Below are 14,984 nucleotides of genomic sequence, written 5' to 3'. Positions count from 1 at the left end.
ATGAAGGCTACTCCATTTCTTCTGAGGGATTCTTGCCCGCAGTAGTATACCTGATGGTCATCTGAATTAAATTCACCCATTCCTGTCCATTTTAGTTTGCTGATACCTAAGATGTCAATGTTCAGTCTTGTCATCTCTTGTTTGACCACATCCAGCTTTCCTTGATTCATGGATCTTACATTCCAGGTTCCTATGGAGAAAAAATATTTACAGCATCGGACTTTCCTTTCACCACCAGACATATCCACAGCTGAGCGTCCTTTCGGCTTTGGCCCAGTCGCTTCATTCTTTCTGGCACTACTAGTACTAGCCCTCTGCTCTTCCCCAGTAGCATATTGGACGCCTTCCGACCTGAGGGGCTCATCTTCCAGCGTCATATCGTTTTGCCTTTTGGTACTGTCCATAGGGTTTTCATGGCAAAGATACTGGAGTGGTTTGCCATTTCCTTCTCCAGTGGATCACGTTTTGTCAGAACTCTCTGCTATGACCTTTCCGTCTTGGGTGGCCCTGCACGGCATAGCTCATAGCTTCATTGAATTACGCAAGCCCCTTCGCCACGACAAGGCAGTAATCCATGAAGGGGAACATTAAATTAGATGACATTAAATTACAAATATTACAAAATCCATATCTTTAATCATTTTTTCAAGTTATTTGACAGATCAGCCAATGGAAAGGATAGTAGATTCTGTCTTTCCAAAATGCTACCTGTTACCCCACTGCTTTGGAGATTTTTTTTTTCATTATCCAAAACCGCTTATTGGAAAGTCCTTTTTACCACTTATCAGGAAGTTCTTATTTAAATGTCCCTGTTGTGATTTGTGCATTGGATATTGTGTTGTTACCATAAAAAATCATTCTCTCAGCCCATCTGACCTCACAGGGTTGTTGTGAGGAAACAGGAGGAAGGTGTGTTGGATATGTTTGCCAGCTTGAGTTATACGTAAAAATAACAGTTGAGATATAAATAAAATAAAAAACCTTTTTTAAACTCAATTTTGATTAATTTATTCAGGCTTGGTAAGTGCTACAATACCATCTGCTTTCTTTCTATTAATCCATTCACAAAGCTCTTCCAACCAACTATTTGAGGACTGAATTGTATAAACCAGTACTTTTAAAACATAATACTGAATTTAATAGCACTGTCTAAACTGGCCATTCTGATATAATTGTTTTGATTTATCTGATTATATCACCCTTTCTCCTTAAACAGCCCTTCCTCCAAATGCTGAACTCTTCCATTCGGAAGGATTGTCCAGCTCAGAATAGTCAGCATCTCTTTAATTGCTAATTTGAACTTGAACCATTTCACTGTAAACACCTTTATTATAGAGTGATAAAAGGTAAGTCTTGTTTATTGGGATTCCATCTTTGTATCATTATCTACTTATGCATCTAATGCAAGGTTTATTTATTATATTTATTCCTTTTCTTTTCTTGCCATAGTTGAGAGCCTCACTAAGAATACAATGAAGACAATAGGAGACCCATGGTACAAATGAATCAAAATACACAATCATAAAAAAGTAATATCATGAAAGATCATACAAACAATAAGAGAAAAAAGTGTCACTTCTATGCCTTTGGGAGTGAATATTTATATTACATTTAAACATATATTTTCCTGGGACTAATGCTTATCTATATTCTTTCTGATATGATATTTGTAGATGTTAACAAACTTCCCTTAGACTTCTATTTTAAGCTAAACATTCCTGGCTCCTTTAATCATTCCTCAATGGCTTGATTTCTAGAATCTGGAATGGACCTCCCCTGACTTGTCTAGCTTCTTTTAAAAGCATGGTGCCCATATTGGATCAGAAGTAGAAGTATGATCTTATCAGTGAAGAGTATAATGAAATTATCTCTTTTGCTCTGGGCACTGTTGATGCAGCTAACAATTGCATTGGCGTTTTCAATTGCTGCATGACACTGCTTACTCATATCCAGTTCATTCAGCTCAAGGGTGTAGCCCACTAGTACTTCTAGATACTGTACTTATCTTTACATTTTATTTGTGCTTATAGGCTTCTGCTAAAGAAGGATAATCAGAAAATTAGTCCTATTAGGAGAACAACAATTTATAGGGGGGAAAAAGGACATGACAAAAACTTTAGAGGCAGGATTTGTTTTCATACTCTTAAGCAATTCTCATTGATAAGAATGAATACTAATCTTTTCACAGCACCAAGGGCCTCCTTATCTGAGAATTATTGCACAGACACAAGAAAGTGACTTGGAAACAAAACAAACCTCTGTTACTAAGCTATTTTCTCAGCTTTCTGGCATTCATGAATTTCCATAAGACTCTGACTAATAATCCTCTCTTTTCTCTCCTTTCCTCCCACTCCTGCACCCTGGAATCCAACTGGAACAGTTTACTAACCTAAAACAAAAGTTACATTAGCAGAATGGGGGAACACAGTAAAGACTAGTATTACAACCATGGCATTTTCACTCTGTAAATGCAAAGGCTGTCTCATTACAACCATGTAATCCATACATTTGGGTGTATATATAGCATAGAGAATTATGCTAAAAATTAAATTCATCCCACTGACATTTTTCATTTATCCTATTTCAATACAGAGATATTTACTTTTCAACTCAACAATATTAATAGATAAAGGGTATGCCAGGAAGAAACCTCTGCTGTCCAGAAAGAGCATCAGGACAAGGCTAGAGTTTATTCCGGAACACCTAGGAACAGGCCAGCTTTTTTTTTTGAGAATGTCCTTTCAGAGAAATTGAATGTTTCAATAACTGTTAATCCAATGATTACTTTTGCTCACCAGGTAGTTTAAAAAAAAATAGAGGGGAAAGACTAGGTAAAGGTAAAGGTAAAGGTTCCCCCGCACATGTGTGCTAGTCGTTTCCGACTCTAGGGGCCGGTGCTCATCTCCGTTTCAAAGCCGAAGAGCCAGCGCTTGTCCGAGGACGTCTCCGTGGTCATGTGGCCGGCATGACTAGACGCCAAAGGCGCACGGAACGCTGTTACCTTCCCACCGTAGTGGTCCCTATTTTTCTACTTGCATTTTTACGTGCTTTCGAACTGCTAGGTTGGCAGAAGCTGGGACGAGTAACAGGCGCTCACTCTGTTACGCGGCACTCGGGATTCGACCCGCCAAACTGCCGACCTTCTGATCGACAAGCTCAGCGTCCTAACCCACTGAGCCACCGCGTCCCTCGGGGAAAGACTACTGCTTGCCAAAAGAGAAAATTATTCCCCATCCAACAGAGAGCATACAACCAAGAGTATAAAGATTAGCCAGATAAAGGATCTCTCAGCTAAACATAATTCATCTGTTGGCTGGCACATTTGAGAAAGCCTGTTTCTTCTAAACCACAAATTTGGAGAACAGAACACCAGCAATCGTGGCTGCAAAATGTTCAAGGTTTTAAAGGCAGCAACCTGAAACTTAGATTTGGAAATAGAACAGTGAAACTGTGGTAATAATGGAATCAACTGTCTTATCGTAGTATTCTGGATACGCTGAAATTTCCAGGCAGTTTTCCAACGACCTTACAGAAGGCATTTCCGAACATCCTGCCAAAATGCAGGGCTCTTGCAGTCAAAAGAGAAAACCTATTTTATACTCTTTCCAACATGCAAGAGGGTGAGTAGGTGAAGGCTTACAACTTTATCAGTTTGTAATAAATATTCCAAACACTGCAAAAATAATAAAAAATAGATTTTTTCAATCTTGAGAGATTTGAAACGTTTAAAACTCATCTGAAAAAATGTCTTTTCATTATAAAATCTATCTATATTAGGAAAGGAAAGGCATGGTATCTGGTTTCTAACACATATGCCTTGTTTCCTCTATACTTCTAGGAAAAGTAAAGCATGATGGTGCTAAATAGAGAGAAGAGAGAGAGAAGCAAATAAATTTATTTCTTCATTCAATAAATGAAAACACTGTTCATCATTATAATTAGTAGTTCAGTTGAATTAAAAAGCACAAATCTGAAATTTATTTTTATTTTCTGACTCAAATCCTAAAAACTGCACAATTAGCAATGCTTGCAGTGGGATTCATACCAATTGTTAACCCATGAAAAGGCCACAAAATATTGTCAGGCAACGACCTTGTTACAAGCATTGCAGGCACACCACTTACCCATGTAGTTTAAACATGACCATATTTTTCATCTAAGGCAGGGATGTCACATGCAGGCCACGCCCACCCTGGCTCCGCAAAGGCAAAAAACATGTGATGCGTCATGTGACGTGATCGAGTTTCACATCCGTGATCTAAGGGGCTGCCACAAAGAAGAAGGGGTTAACCTATACTCCAAAGCATTTGAAAGCATGGATGGAAACTAATCAAGAAGAGAACCAACCTAGAAACAAGGAGAAATTTCCTGACAGTTACAACAATTAATCAGTGGAATAGCTTGCCTTCAGAAGTTATAGATGTTCCATCAGTGGAGGTGTTTAAGAAGAAATTGGACAATTACTTGTCTAAACTGGTATAGGGTCTCCTGCTTGAGCAGGAAATTGGATCTCCAAGGTCCCTTCCAACTGTTATTCTGTTATCTTAATAGAATTTCAGAAAATTCATTCCACCTATTGTAGAAAGAAACAGAAAATCTAACAATGTATATGTATCAAATTCAACTTTCCTCAGAAGATTGGTGCAGGAAAATATAAGAGGAAAGAATATTAGGTACATTGTCTTGAACTCCTTAAAGAAAGGCATGGTATAAATCTAATATACAAATAATTTTGATTTTTAAGTATACTGATGTTGACACATAGTTTTATAGCAAGTCATAATTTTCAGTTTGGATGAACACAGAAATATTTATTTTTATTTTAAAAAAATATCCTAAATTTATCATGGAAAAGAAATGAGGATATAAATACCAACAGGCTGACTGGGGAGTAAACCTGTTTCTCCCCACACATTAACATATAAGCCTGTGAGAAATTACTTCAAAAGCCTCAAATGACAGGCTTAGCAGCAGATCCCTCAGCAAACAATTCAGTATATTGAAAAATGAATCTAAATTCTTTCACATATATTGCCTCATTAACAGCAGATGCGTATGTATGAACCATAAATAGGATGTTTAAAGACAAGACTAACAACAAAATCTCTAAAATTTAATCAAAATTGAATCAAGTTAATCCTGAACAAATCAAACACTAATTCAAGTGAAGAATCAAAATCCACTTTGAAGCTTCCACCATTTACTAATGCTTCTGTATGTACAAATATATTCCCTGCAATACATTTCTATCAACTGAATGTAAATTAAAATTTGCAGTTTCAAAACACTTGTCTGAAAAGTACATTACATCTCTTTTCACCCATTTCCAATCAAAGAACTCTGAAGCTTCTAAAATGGATCAAATACGCAATTTACAAGCTGTCTATATTAATAACCTCTGTTAAAGTTGGAGGAACCAACATTGATATACTAACAATGCAGCCAGTAGCTATTTATCATTTTGCAGTTCTGTATTTTTAAACAATCCATTGTTTGAAATTATGCAGTTTATCAAATCTTCCCCATAGATAATTTTTAAAACTGTGATTTTCATGTTTTATAAATGTTGAACTAAAGCAAAGTGCCACTAGAAATATAATAAATCACTTAAGTATAACAACCTATCAATCATAAATTGGTCTTTATTCAAAGATTTATATTATTGAATTGCTTCCATAGTCATGCTGGACATGAAATTACCAACTTCATTTACTGACCTGAAACAGGATGATGATAACAATAACAACCCAGGTCCTTGGGAAGGAATCAATATGTGGATAAAAATGCAAAATTCAGTTTAAACCACGATGTAAAAAAGATGTCGAGACTCTAGAAAGAGTACAGAGAAGAGCAACAAAGATGATTGGGGGACTGGAGGCTAAAACATATAGGGAACGGTTGCTGGAATTGGGTATGTGTAGTTTAATGAAGAGAAGGGTGAGGGGTGACATGATAGCAGTGTTCCAATATCTCAGGGGCCGCCACAAAGAAGAGGGAGCCAAGCTATTCTCCAAAGCACCTGAAAGCAGGACAAGAAGCAATGGCTGGAAACTAATCAAAGAGTGAAGCAACTTAGAACTAAGGAGAACTTTCCTGACAGTTAGAACAATTAATCAATGGAACAACCTGCCTCCAGAAGTGGTGAATGCTCCAACACTGGAAGTTTTTAAGAAGAGACTGGACAGCCATTTGCCTGAAATGGTATAGGGTTTCCTGCCTGAGCAGGGGGTTGGACTAGATGACCTCCAAGGTCCCTTCCAACTTATTATTATTATTATAAACATCTGCCTGAGTGTGTAACCAACCACAATAACAGTTCCTTCCAAAGGAACCTCATCATAGTAGAGACGTACATGCTCTAGTGATGCTAAGGGCTATGCTGAACAGGTGGAACCATCTCACACAGGTTTTAGCCGAAGTGTCAGACTAAATCTGTTCCAAAAAACTCCATTCAATGTAGTAAGAATACATAATTCGAATTTTGTGCCAATTAACTGTTGCCCAGATAAGTCACATTGCTGGCTATGGCTCATAGATATTCACCCAAAAATATGCTACGGATTCAGGTCTGCTTGCTAGGCAAACTCAAGGTATAGCGCTGACAAGCTACTGGACCAAAAGCAAAAAATTTGGTCAAAGAACGCAAGTCAAAATTCAGATTTATTTACATCTATTAATAATATTACCAATTCTCAAGAGTGAGCAACAGAGAGGAGAAAATGAAGAGACTACTGATGTTAATGAAGAGCAACAAGGCAAAGAAACTGAAGTTATGAAAGAATTGAAAGTACTATTGGTTAATTGAGAACTAGTTAGGAAAATCAAGGACCAAATGAAAGAAGCTGAAAGATGCCTTTGCCAAAATTAATCAAATTAAGAAGAAAACTTTGGCTAAGACAATGAAGAATGAAGCTGTTAAAATGATTCTATCTTCAACATTGGCCCAAATGAATCAGCTGATATCTGCCATAGCCTATGTAACTATTGAAAAATTGGGGGTTTAAAACACGAAGGAATGAAGTTCTTAAGAAAGGAAAATCTAAATGGAAAATGCAAATGAATTGAAGATAAAGAAAATTTGCATAGATTTGAGCAATTGAAGAATTTGAGGCATAGAAACTTCAATCAAAACAAATCTTTGTATGAAGTACAAACTGGAGAATAAGGGAATTGTAGAGGTTATAGTTTATAGTTTATTATATTTGTATACCGCCCTTCTCCCGAAGGACTCAGGGCGGTGAACAGGGCACATATAAAATACAAGGTACAAAAGTTAAAAAGAGAATTAAATACAAAGCCCCAGCTAAAACAATAAATAATAATGTAAAAAACCACAATAAAAACCTCAACACATCCCCCATCAGGCCAGGCCGGCTTGTTCAAATAAATAGGTCTTCAGATCGCGTCAGAAGGAGCGAAGGTCGGGCGCCGTCCGGAGCTCAACCGGCAACCGATTCCATAAGTCCGGGGCACCCACAGAGAAGGCCCTCCCCCTGGGGGCCACCAGACGACATTCTCTGACCGGTGGCACCCTGAGGAGGCCCTCTCTGTGGGAACACACAGGGCGGAGGGAAGTTGACGCCGGCAGCAGGTGATCCCCGAGGTACTCCGGACCCATACCATGTAGGACCTTGAAAACCATTACCAAAACCTTGAATCTCACTCGGAAGACAACTGGCAGCCAATGCAGCTCGCGGAGCAGAGGTGTAACATGGGAGTATCGGGAGACTCCAAACACAACTCTCGCGGCTGCATTCTGTACCAGTTGGAGCCTCCGAGTGGTCCTCAAGGGAAGCCCCATGTAGAGAGCGTTGCAGTAATCCAAACGAGAGGTCACGAGCGCATGAGTGACCGTACACAGGGCATCCCGGTCTAGATAGGGCCGCAACTGGCGCACCAGGCGAACCTGGGCAAAGGCCCCCCTAGTCACAGCCACTATATGGTCTTCCAAAGTAAGCCGCAAATCTAGGAGGACTCCCAAGTTGCGAGCCCTATCTACGGGGGATAATAGCTCACCCCCCATGGAAAGAGATGGAATATTCTGAACATCCCGGGATGCCGGTATGCACAGCCACTCAGTCTTGTCGGGGTTGAGTTGAAGTCTGTTCCTCCCCATCCAGACCCGAACCGCTTCCAGGCAACGGGACATCACGTCGAGGGCATCACTGGGGTGGTTTGGGGGCGAAATGAAAAGCTGGGTATCATCAGTATGCTCCAAAACCACGAATGATCTCACCCAGCGGTTTCATGTAGATGTTGAACAGGAGAGGCGAGAGGACCGACCCCTGAGGAACTCCACAAACGAGAGACCTCGAGGTCGACCTCTGCCTCCCTGCCAACACCGACTGCGAACGTCCCAGGAGATAGGAGGAGAACCACTGAAAAAATGTGCCTCCCACTCCCAATCCCCTGAGACGCCGCAGCAGGATACCATGGTCGATGGTATCGAAAGCCGCTGAGAGGTCTAATAGGACTAGGACAGAGGAATATCCCCTGTCCCGGGCCCTCCAGAGATCATTCACCAAAGCAACCAATGCCGTCTCCATGCTGTACCCGGGCCTGAAACCCGATTGGTACGGGTCTAGATAATCCGGGAACAATTGAAACAAAGAGCCATGGTTATTGCAGAGAAGACTAAGTGATATGACAATCAAATAATTCAATTCCACTGGAATTTGCAATGTATAGCAAATCAGCATCAATTCTATAAAATCCTTGAAAATAGGAAAGGGCTGACCTCAAATAATAAAAGGTCTGCCAAGGAATAGACCCTAAAATTCTGGAAAGGTTTGTCTAAAACATTACCTAAACAATGTATTTGATCATGAAGTCATAGCACTTGGTGTATCAAATTTAAAAGAGGGGTTCATAAATTCAGAAATGTATTTGGCCACAAAAAATAAGAAACTAGTAAGAATTCATAAGTTTATGTAATCTGCATACATTCTGAAAAAATACTAATATGGCTAACATAAAATGCAATATAATAAATGTAAGATATTGTCTAATTGTTTAGCAAAGAAGAAAATGGTGATTTCTTTCAGCTCCTTCATACTACGTTGTTCTTTGATGGGTATCTAAAACCTAATTTCATGGGCAGAATAAAAAGCATATTTACCGTAGGCTTGACTTTTCTCCGGAGAAAACAGGGCAGTTACTTGTTTCTAATCTAATCTCTTCCTGAGTAAATAGACTGTCACTGCATTGCCAGCTTTGTGTCCTGATCAATTGGTCAGGAGATAGGAATAGATCCATCACTTTACAAATGAACCTCAGAAGGAAACCCTGTGAATCCTTCTTTCTTCCCTTATGAAAAATCACGGCATATCTTAAAAGACTATAGTGTATTTTACTCTTGCAAACATTAATCATCATTACTTTAGGTAGAAAGGCAGACATCAGGTTAAGAATAAAACTTTCAGAATAAGAATTGTCCTGAACAATCAAATTGTTTTTAAAATAATCTAATTCTTTGGAAGGGAACAAAATGAGAAAAAGATTCCACAGGGGGGAAAAAACAACGGGGAACTCTCATTCTGAATACAGCAGTTGACAGATCCCCTGGAAAAATATACTTGTACCATTAACAACTCTAAAGATTGGGTTTAAACGTATGTACAGTGACCTGAACTGTTTAGCTATAGTAAATGAATCAGTCTTTGATTCTGAGGGCAAAAAATAATAATCATATGAAATAATCATATGAAAATATGAAAAATCATATGATATATATATACATATACAAACATACACACACACACACATATATATATATATGTATAAATTACATACATAAATGCTAAAATTTATGAGATTCAAGGTACTAGTAATGGTGTTTAAGGCCCTACATGGCAGGGGTCCGGAGTACCTTAGGGAACACCTGCTGCCGGCATCAACTTCCCTTCGCCCTGTACGTTCCCACAGAGAGGGCCTCCTCAGGGTGCCACCGATCAGAGAATGTCGATTGGTGGCCCCCAGGGGGAGATCCTTCTCTGTGGGTGCCCCGGAGCTATGGAATCAGTTACCGGTTGAGCTCCGGATGGCGCCTGATCTTCGCTCCTTTCGTCACGATCTAAAGACATTCTTATTCGAACAAGCTGGCCTGGCCTGATGGGGGATTGGTGGGGTTTTTTATTGTTATTTTAATATTTGTATTTACTGTTTTTAGTGGGCATATATTTAATTCTTTTTTTAACTTTTTTAACTTTGTATTTTTTATTCTTGCCCTGTTCACCGCCCTGAGTCCTTCGGGAGAAGGGCGGTATATAAATATTATTAAATAAATAAATAAATAAATAAAATTGGCAAATGATATTATTTCCTCTTTAAGTTTAAATTTTTTCTCACTCATTCTTTTTTCTTGAGGTTACAGAAGAAATATTTAGCTTGAAAAGCAGTTGTGTTTGTTCCCTTCAATTTTTTGTTCTTCCCCAAGCTTTGGGGATCTACTGAGCATGTTGATACCTTCCTCTATCTCCCAAAGGCCATCTGTTGATTTACAATTGTGCCAGGACTTAGCAGCTGTTCTGCTTTGAGAATAATAAGGGATGGATTTTAAAATAAGATGGCCAGCATCATACTGCCTCCCTTAACAAACAGAATAACTGAAAAAGAGTTTCAAGTTTTGAGACCACCCAATTAGGGAAGTTGTTAAGAAAAAAGTGACAGATGGGAAAATAGGAAGTTCAATCTTAAGGCCAGCTATTTCAGCCATAATGCCTGAAGTTCAAATAAGTCTCATGTTGGAGACAGTAGACAAAACATATGAGTCGACAGTAGACAATGTTGTCAGCACTAGGACTGAGAAACAAAGAATATCTTGTGTTCCTGTTTTCTTTTAAGTAGTGCAGAATATATTCACAGACACTCCGGATAGTGTGAATAACTTCCAATATTTATATGTTACCATGCAATGAAAAGAGCAAAGCTTTGGGAGACCCTCCCCGCCAATATTTATCTTTTTCTCTTTAATCCAATATTCTATTCTCACATAGTCAATCACACTTTATAGAAATAAGGTTGGTTAGTTGTGGTAGATATAGAATGAGGGATATTGTATAGCCACTCCTTCATACTCAATATTTAGTTACTGAAGACTCCCTTCAATAACTTTAGTTAGCACTGAATGTGGAAGCCAAATGTAGCCACACCCAAAATAAAATAACATTTTCTGCTTAGTTAGAAAACTTTCTAGATAGCTAAAAGTATAGTCTTGAATAAATGAGAAGAGGTTTTTTTTAAGTACAATACAGTTCCTATTTCAGAAACAGTCTTGTTAGGGGTGAATACAATCCTGGAATTACCAGGAAGTATTAACTGGACTTGCTCTCTTCTGAGCCCAGAGAAGGTTGGTTGCATGTTATCACCTGCTGGAACAGGAGGTAATGTACCTTAAAAACATGTTAATCAGAAGATAACAGAACCTGCTATGTTGCTGAACATACCTTTGGTAAACAAAGGAGATGAAATCAAATCAATCACCATTTGCCAGACATCCCAATTATTACTTTTCAAATAGAATAGGAATAATCTAGGATAATTTATGCAACAGAACAATGAAAATTTATCAAAAAAGGTTACAGACAAAACACAGTAAATCCCCTTCTCTCTTTAATTGCCAAGGCTCTATGCCTCCATATGATAACGGCCTGAATAGTTATGCAGATAGTGTGTGTCTTGTGAAAAAGGAGAGTTGTATTCTCTTGGTTATGGGAAAAGCAGCCTTCCAGCTGTATAAATGGTGCCTGGCTGCTCTCCATATAAATATTTCCATCTGGCCTCAATGGAGTAGGGAAAAGGGGGGGCTGTGGAAATGATGTAATCCCCAAAGCAGAGGTAGAGTCAAAGGCAGACAACCATCAATCAGACCTCAACAAACCCAGGCACAAGATCTCTCAAATTACAACTTCACACCAAGAACCTGCTGAAAACATCCCCTTTTTAACATCTGCTAATCAGATTGCTTCTCAGGAACCTGCTACCATTATACCTGTTATTGCAAAAAGCAATGTGGAAAGCGGGGTGAGGGAGGGAGATGTTGCACGTCTACAGCTGGGCATTTAGTAAAACAGACGGGCTGTATCTGAAGCAATGACTCTCTTTGAAATCCAATTCCTGACCACGAGAACGAGATCTAAATGAAGCTGGCTGAAAGGCTGGCCTTGAGTTAATCATCTACAGCTCATATGGTCCAGTCAATGGAAATGCAGATGGTACAATGGTTAAGATGTTGGACTAGAGACCAGGAGAGTAACCTGAGGCATGAAAGCTGGTTGTTGATTTTGGGCCAGTCACACTCTCTCCTCAGCCCATCTCACAGGGTGGCTGCTGTGGGGAAAACAGGAGGAGGAAGGGATATTGTATGTTTGCCATCTTGAATTATGTATTGGCAGGATAAAAATCTAAAACTAAAATAAAATAAGTCTAGTAGTAGAATTTGGAGAGACTCAGCCAGAGCAACAGATCCTCTATTTGCAGCAGGTTTACAAAAATAAAAACACCTAGATATGAAGAATGCAGATGTCTTCAAGAATTCCTACTTCATACTAACATTTGCATGGTGTGATTCAAGATATTGGATATAGACTATAATCTGGAGTAGAGATTTTTTTCTGATTAACAGTATAAGATGAGCATTCTCACAAAATCCTACTTGTGCCGGCAGAGAGGGCCTACTGCGGAAGCCGTTTGTCAAAGAAGTCTATCAGGATTCAGAAGAGGAGCCTACTCTGTTGCAGTGTCTGCCTTTTAGAACGTTCTGCCTTCTAGAGCAGATATGTCAAACTTGCGACGTCACATGATGTCGCGCAACGTATCAGAGCTTTTTCGCCATTGCCGGCAATGGGGTGGATGTGGTTTCCCGATGATGCGTGCAGGCCGTGGGCCGGCAGTTTGACACCCCTGCTTTAGAGTAAGATCTGCCCCTACCCTTTTATCCTTCTTCAAGAGCCTGAAGACCTGGCTTTGCCGATTCACGAGCACTGGAGAAATCACTACAGGTAGTCCTTGACTTATGATCACAATTGAGCCCAAAATTCATGTTGCTAAGCAAGACATTTGTTAAGTGAGTTTTCCCCCATTTTACATCTTTTCTTGCCACAGTTGTTAAGTGAATCACTGCAGTTGTTAAATTAGTAACACAGTTGTTAAGTCAATCTGACAACCCCATTGACTTTGCTTGTCAGAAAGTCACAAAAGGTGATCACATGACCCCAGGACACTGCAATCATCATAAATACATGCTAGTTGCCAAGTGCCCAAATTTTGATCATGTGACCATGGGGATGCTTCAACAGTCATTAAGTATGAAAAATGGTCACAAGTCGCTTTTTTCCGTGCCGTTGTAACTTTGAACGGTCACTAAATTAATTGTTGTAAATCAAGGTGTCATGGTTCCAACAGATGAAACTCTTCAAAGAACTCTGAGGCATTGTTTACCTTAAAGAATCTTTATTCAATTAGCACGGCATTGGCACGTACATGTTCAAAGCCAAAATCTGAATTCTCCTCCCCTGAGCACATAGTATCAAGCACAATTCCCTCCTTTAATTAACATTCACAAATCACATTCTCCAATTAGTTTGAAGTGCAGGTTTTCCCTCCTGTTCTCCAACCCGCCATTTCTTATCATCTCTTATTTCAAAAACCCCTGCTTTCACACACCATTACAATATTGTTATGTCTAACTAACTCCCATCACATTCCTCCTCCTCCTCCTCCAGTATCATCTAATTCTAAAAGTAAAGCATAGGAAAGAAAAAGGCTGCATCTCCGTATGTTGTCAAAGCAAGAACATCCGTTGTTAGCAGCATTGACACAAGGACTACTAGTATTAGGAGATGTGGTGATGACAACTAACTGGGATGACTTTAAATAGGAACTTGATAAACACATAGAGAACAGGTTTGTCAAAAGCTGTTGTTTGGAAGATTCAATGTTTCAGCCTACTGTTGTGATTCAGGGTCAGCCTGTGGGTTCGGCATTTGGGTTGGACGACTCAGAGGAGGAGGAGGGGGGTGTTGGAGAGGTTGCTGAGGGGGTTGGAGAGCTTGCTGATGAGAGCCCTCAGCCAGGCCCCTCCCACCTGGTCACGACGCAGACCCAGCTGTGTGAGCCTGACAGCGTGGATGAAGATGACCCACAGCTGGCCCTGTTCAAGGACGCCCGACACAGGAGGCAGTCAATCAGGAGTAAACAGAGGAAGGCAATGAGACACCTCGGAAGGAGGCAGAGAGAAGCCACGCCCTGAACTGTATAAAAGGGGAATGCGTGGGAGGGCTGGTTTGCTGAAGGCAACCATTTGAATAGTTCCTGTTTCATGGTTCGTGTTTGTTCTCTTTGCTCTGTTTATGTTTTTATGTTAATAAATTTGGCAGGCTTAGTTCCAGCCTCTTGCCTTCTTGTAAAAGGGGTTGTCCCTGACTTATCTGCAGGGCCGGTAGCAGGCTGGTACAGAACACCTACATTCAAATTACAGCTGAAGGCAAATAATAGTAGGAAAGGAGTATGCCTCCATCTCCTGCTTGAAAACAACCCAAAGAAATGAGGAAACAAAATGCTAGACCAAGACCCATCTCTGATCCAGCAAGATATTATTTTGTTATTATTGCAGATTTCAATAAAGAATCATCATATTCACTATAAGTGAACTTCTAATGAAAACCTATCTTTAATTTCCATGGTTGTTCCCAAATTCTGAGGGGCTGCTTATCAAAGGTCATAAAGAGTAACATTAAGTTTAAACTTATTTAGCAGAAGAAAAACCTCCATTTTACTCACTTGATCAGTATATCAGAGACCTTCCTTCTGAGAAAAAGGGGACTGCCATTCAGAAATGTAGGATGTTTCTGGGGAAGAAATGTTAACATAATGTAAGAAAAGCTGTATTAGTTAAAAATGTAACAGTCAGTCAATCCAGTTTTGTATTTCATAGTACAAAATCCATAACTTCCCTTTTACAACCATGTAATCCCTTAGTTCGGGGT

At 39.5% G+C, this 14,984-nt stretch overlaps 1 protein-coding gene across 1 annotated transcript in view; it reads right to left on the bottom strand.

Moving 5' to 3' along the window:
* Positions 1-14,984, bottom strand: part of LHFPL2 (LHFPL tetraspan subfamily member 2) — a 92,501-nt gene that overhangs the window by 34,835 nt on the left and 42,682 nt on the right. The window contains exon 2 of the mRNA XM_081318395.1: positions 14,779-14,846. The gene's annotated coding sequence lies outside the window, so the exon portion shown is untranslated. The remainder of the gene's footprint in view (positions 1-14,778; positions 14,847-14,984) is intronic.

The sequence above is a fragment of the Vipera berus genome, assembly GCF_964194415.1.
Source record: "Vipera berus genome assembly, chromosome: 2".
In the NCBI taxonomy this organism is placed as follows: domain Eukaryota; kingdom Metazoa; phylum Chordata; class Lepidosauria; order Squamata; family Viperidae; genus Vipera; species Vipera berus.
Note: the sequence above shows the minus strand (reverse complement) of the source record. Positions and strands in the feature narration are given on the sequence as shown.